The sequence below is a fragment of the Protopterus annectens genome, chromosome 15.part0 (genome assembly GCF_019279795.1).
Source record: "Protopterus annectens isolate FY-2018-M chromosome 15.part0, PAN1.0, whole genome shotgun sequence".
Classification (NCBI taxonomy): domain Eukaryota; kingdom Metazoa; phylum Chordata; order Ceratodontiformes; family Protopteridae; genus Protopterus; species Protopterus annectens.
This window is the reverse complement of record NC_056749.1, coordinates 685,996,156-686,002,155: the sequence shown is the minus strand read 5'-3', so window position 1 is coordinate 686,002,155 and position 6,000 is coordinate 685,996,156.

Genomic DNA, 6,000 nt, shown 5'->3' with positions numbered 1-6,000 from the left:
GAGAGTCAGAAATCCAAGGGTATAATGGATACGATAATCAAGAACATTTCTGTTTACATAGAGGACATTACTTTGTCCAGAAAAGAACAAGAACATGTTAGTGTTGCAGAACACTTAGAGACAGTTTCTGCTCTTTTCAGGATATAAAATAAATGAAGATAAAGCAAATGCTATAGCAGTAAATTACATCCGCATACACACGTTGATTTAGTAATGCCCATATCTATAGGGACATGACAAGATGAAGTGTGTAAGTGTATGGATTAGAAGGGATTCTATTATGGCAACTAAGAATATGTGGGAAGAGACTAAACAAAACATAATATAAAAATGGAGAAGTTGGAAGCTCTTGATTATGGATATGGATAGTAATGCACAAGACGTTAACATGTTTCTTGCCCCGTTAGATTTATATGCAAGTCAGGCATATTTTTATCAGTAGGAGCAGAAGTTGTGAGCAATAATAATTAAAAATATAGTTGAAGGAGTTTAGTTGAGTTTAGTTTAGTTGAGTTGTTTTAGGATTATCAGATCTAAAAGGGACACTTTAGAGCTAGACAGCTAAGACTCATATACATAACAGTCAAGAAATAAGGAAAGCATAGGATTTTGAGTGCAGGCTGTTAAAGAGAATAATAACTACAAAGAATATTATATTTATAGAGTAGTAAAACATTTGTGAAGAACTAAACCAACACAAGAATTAAGAAAGATTTTACTCCTAGGGATGACTGCCAGAAGAATAGCTCAATGTGCAGTGCGTTAGGGGGCCTGATTGACAGATCTATTTTTTTAAGTTCCTGTGTGCATGTAAATGTGCACAATAGTAGTGAGTTAGGGCATCAGGATGTGGCAGTCCTCCTAGAAGAAAGGAGTGTCAGATTGTAGAAGTCAAGTGAGTTTTTTTTTTTTTTTTAGTTTTTGCTCTCATGTAGAGCATGACAGTATTAGTGTAGGGCATTAGAACATGGCTTTCCTCCTTTTATGAATGAGCACCAGATCATAAAAGTGATCTATTTTTGTTTCTCGTGTAGCATGAGGGAGTATAAGTATAGGGTGTTAGGACATGGCTCTTCTCCTGATCTGAGAAGGGACCTTTTGTTTTTGCTACTTAACTTACTGTTGTGGGGCACTACAATTAGGGAATGGCACCAGGTACCAAATGCGTCAACTCTGGCTCTGATGACTGCAAGTATGGGCAATAAAAATAGGCCAGATGGGGCTAGAATTTAGTGAAGAAAATTAACAAAGGAGCCAAGGTATAAGGAGCAAATAACTGAAGCAAACATTAATAGAGTGGATTGAGGCCAATAAGAAATTTGTACTATAGTTTCAAAACTGCCTCCCCTACAAGGGACTGATACCAGACTATAAGAAAAAAGAAAGGAATGGGGGAGTGGTATATGAAAGCCCATCTTGGGTTTGTTTTTTATTTGAGCCATATAAAATATTGCATGATAACTATAAGAATCAATCAGAAGAGGTTAGAAAAAACTGGGAAGAGAGAACGGAAAGACAATATACAAAGGAATGGTTAGAGAATATCTGTATGGCTCTCAAGTATGCAACAATCTCCAGAAGGTTTCCGATTTTTGCATGAAAGTGTTTGCATAATGAATTTTATACCCCATTTTCCTCAGGTAGATATCAAATGCTGGAGGTGTGATGAGAAAGAGAATATTAACTGTGGACATGTTTTATAGGAATGTAATGAGTGGACAGCTTTTTAAATTTCTGTATAGAGTATTTTGTTGGGGAGCAAATGATTGCAACCAAGGAAATGATTCTTTTGATCTTGGATATAATATCTGAATTGTATAGACACTGTAAGCCCTTGTTAAACTTAATGCTATTGTTTGCCAAAAAAAAGCAATTACTAGAAAACAGAAATCAACATCTAAACCAACAGTAACTAAAGTACTGGATATTGTACAGAAGATAAAATAATTGGAGGTGTGATCTTTAGGAAACAGAGTAGCAAAGTACATGAGAAGTAAATGTAATTTCTGGGAACAATATATGCAAAATAATGTTCAGAAGATACAGTAAAATTTAAGGGAAGGTAGGACTTGAGCAATTTATATAATATTGGAGTGAATGAGAAGTGATAAAAAACATGTATAATGCATCAAGCTAATGAAAAATGTATACAGTAGTTTGCCTTTTTTTAACTAATTACCAGTGTTATTGTAGAAAATGTGTGAAGTTAATAAAAGTGTTTAAATAAATGGATTTTGCAATGCTGTAAAGCAAGACGAGCAGCCTACACAGTGCATTAAATCCATGTGTGTGTTGTGGCACAACTCATACAAGATAGCACACTATTTTGTATTCGGTAAGCAGCTCTACATACCCTGTATAGCCACACAAACACGGTAAACTGCTTGGCATGCTAATTACAACATGAGCAGCTGAACTGTATGCTAATCAACCCATCCAAAATGGTGGAACTATTCAACAAGCTATAAGACCATCATGTAGTCTTAGTGTAGGCTTTGCCTAAAAATTACAAAACCTCCTGGAATACAGCCACAGAAACTAGTGTACACAGAAACAACGTTAGTGGCTGCTGTTGTTGTTATTCATGTGTATGTGCAACAGGCCCAAGTCTATACTGTTGTTGCTGCTAATAGACCTCAGCCAAGAAGGAGAAGGGTGTTTAGATCCCATTTAACATTTCATGGTTTGCATGAGGTAGAAATTGTAGAGTGCTACAGGGTAGATAGAGACACACTACAGGAGCTCTGCAACTTCTGTCATCTTCAACTGAGAGCAAGGGTAAACAGAGGAACCAATGCCAGTAGAGACTAAGGTGTGTGTAGCATTTAGAATATTAGCTATAGGAACCTTCCAGAGGCCAACAGAGAACATGCCGGGGGTGTCACAGGCATTAGCATCTGGGATCCTACATCAATTCCTGAATGCTATGCTACAACATGCCAGTGACTGCATACATTTTCCCTGTATACCTGAGGACAGAGCCACAAGTATGCAAGAGTTCTACCCTGTAGCATACTACCCTGAGGTCTTGGGTGCCATAGACTGCATACACACATCAAAATCAAAGTACAGCCCATGGAACAGACAAGGATGTACATAAACAGAAAGGGCTTCCACTCATTAACTGCCAGGTCATTTGTAATGCTAAGAGAATCATCCTGAATGTGTGTGTTGGTAACCCAGGCAGTTACCATGACTCACATATCTGGTAAAACTCTCAACTTTATCAGATGTTTTCTAAGGGGATATCCCACAGGGTCATTTCTTGTGGGATGCAGGTTATGCACTTGATCTGTGGTTGATGATGCCCATCAGAAATGCACACACATCAGCTGAAGAACACTATAATGAGGCACATGCTCAAACAAGAAATATTATAGAGTATGTGTTTGGTCTGCTGAAGTCACAATTCTGGTGTTTAGATACATCTAGGGGAGCCCTGCAGTACAATCCCTGCACATGTGCTGACATTTTCACCATATGTGCCATCCTTCACAATATTATTCTGAGCAAACAGCTTCAGCAGGAACAACAAGGGGAAGGGGCACACATCCCACCACCACTGGAGAGGTCACCACAGCCACATGCAGGTGAGGATTCAGAGGGGGAGCCACCAGCCACTGTGGGAGTAGGCAGAGATAGGCATACACAATATGCCCTCGCCCTGGTCAAGATGCAACAGATAGCACACACACTCACCACCTAAGGGGTGAAAACCTTCATCCTATGCATATACTTACAGAAACATTGATGACAGTCAATGTTCACACCTTTACTTACCCATGTAATGACTGTGTACTGCTAGCATCACACACAATCAGCCCAAAATTAAAACTCTTGCAACTGCTGGACTTCTAAGGTAAGTGCTGAACCTGGAGTAGGAAAATAAATAGCTAAGAACACAAATGAATGGCATCTCCTTGGATACTGTTACTTGCTAATGCAATTAAGTAGAAGGTGCAAGATTTTTACAGCAATGATATCAATACGTACAGCACTGACTTATGTCAATACATGTGTTCTCTATCAACTAATAGGCCTCATGCATCAAAGATTCACATATTCATACCTCTCAAATGTACAGATTTTCACAGAATGTCCAGATTTTGGCTACATATTTTTGGTCCTTTTTTCATTATGTTATTCTGGCAAATTAGTTAGAAAATAAGGACTGACATTTCAGTTTCAGACTTCATATCCTTCAAAAAAATTAACTGTAATGCAAAACCTGTTATTCTATAAACTTTCTAAGTTTGAAAGAGCAGAGTATTAAAAAATTTCCATATTTTTTTACCTTTGTCCCACTTTTATTTATGGCTTTGTCCAACTTTGTTGGTCTAATAGGTCGAGAGGTAAAGTACACAGTACAAAAACCTATAAAAAGCAGTATAATTTTGAAAACAGCATCACAAAGCACATATATACTAAGATCTCAGTCAGCTATGTGTCCCGGGCATCAGACAAAAGACTTATGTATTCCTGAATCCAAAAGATAGAAAACAAGGGTTATTATCCACCAAATTAAAAAAAAAAAAAAAAAAAAGACAATGCGAACATAATTATAAACATAATTATAAATAACAATATGTATGTGTACCACTGTAGCTCATATGAATTATATGTCTGACTGAGGGTATACTGACAATTGTGTTCCTGTAATTATAATTGTCTTTTCTGGCCTTGAATGGACTTCAGAGTTCAATGATAGTCATAGACACACATGAATGTATAAACCATGACCATGTCAGGTCACACAAGTACATGGTTAACCCCTCACTCTGTCATGTGTATATAAATTATATATATTAAAGAGCATGTCTGACAAGCACTTCTTGTGTGGCAAGGATGAAAAAATTACCTATGTGGAAAATATATTTTGTCTATTTTACATCGATTTCAGTCCCACATTGTGCAAATTAATTTCACCAGTGTGAAGCCATACACAAAATGTGTCAGGTCATAAAATGTATACCCCCAATCTATGTCTGCCAAGTTTAATCAACTAAACAGTTACAACAACCCATAAACTAAATGCCAACTGTCAGATTAACATTCCCATTTTAAAAACTGCCTTCTCACTCTTTGCCACTGTTGCTCTCCACTTAACAGCTTGGAAACATGGTTGGTATGGTTGTTCGAGTTTGCACACTGGCATTAAATGCAATAACAAGAATTGGTGATATAACACTGTTAACTGTTGTTGTTTGATCTAAACAGACATGGCAGGAGCTAGAACTGAAGGTTCCAAATTTAGGGCTCAAACATGGGGTGTGGAGGAGTCCAGAATATTTATTGAACTTCTTGTAATGTGCCACAGCCATAGGCTGCTGGAGGGGGACTATACCAGGTCTCAATACAAATCTGAGGCTTGGAATAGTCTGGTCAATGGTGTCTCCAGTGTGAATGGTATTCCACGCACTGGAGAGCAAAGTAGAAACCACTATAATGACCTGAAAAGGTGCAATCAGGAACAATTCAACCAGTGGCTGGATAGGTTTAGGACTGCTGACATCCCACGCTTGTGTAAGTATACAGATAATAATGCAAAAAATTAGATAAAAAGCTGGATATAGCCAAGACTGGTATGCATAATGCTCTTCTCTTTTCCTCCCCTTTTTCTCTTACAGCCACCCAGGAGATAGCAGTAAACAGGGATGCCCATGCTGAGTGGAAAAACTAAGAGAAGCAAACAGTATATTTACAACAAAAAAAAAATAAAAATACCATAGCTAAAGTATTGCTTTTGAATACATTATTAGGAAATTAAGCATGCATATCTTAATTGTAAAATCAAGTATGCATGCTTCAGTCTGTAACTCAGTCCAACTGTAGAATCAATTGTAATGATACATTCAGATGTTGTGGGTTCAAATCCCACAAATATACAGTACAATAATTGAAAAATGTTACATAATAATTTCAACAAAATTGACATACATGCCACTATGGTAAGTTAATCTAAGTTTGGATGGTGCAGTGGTGCAGGAGTTAGCATTGTTG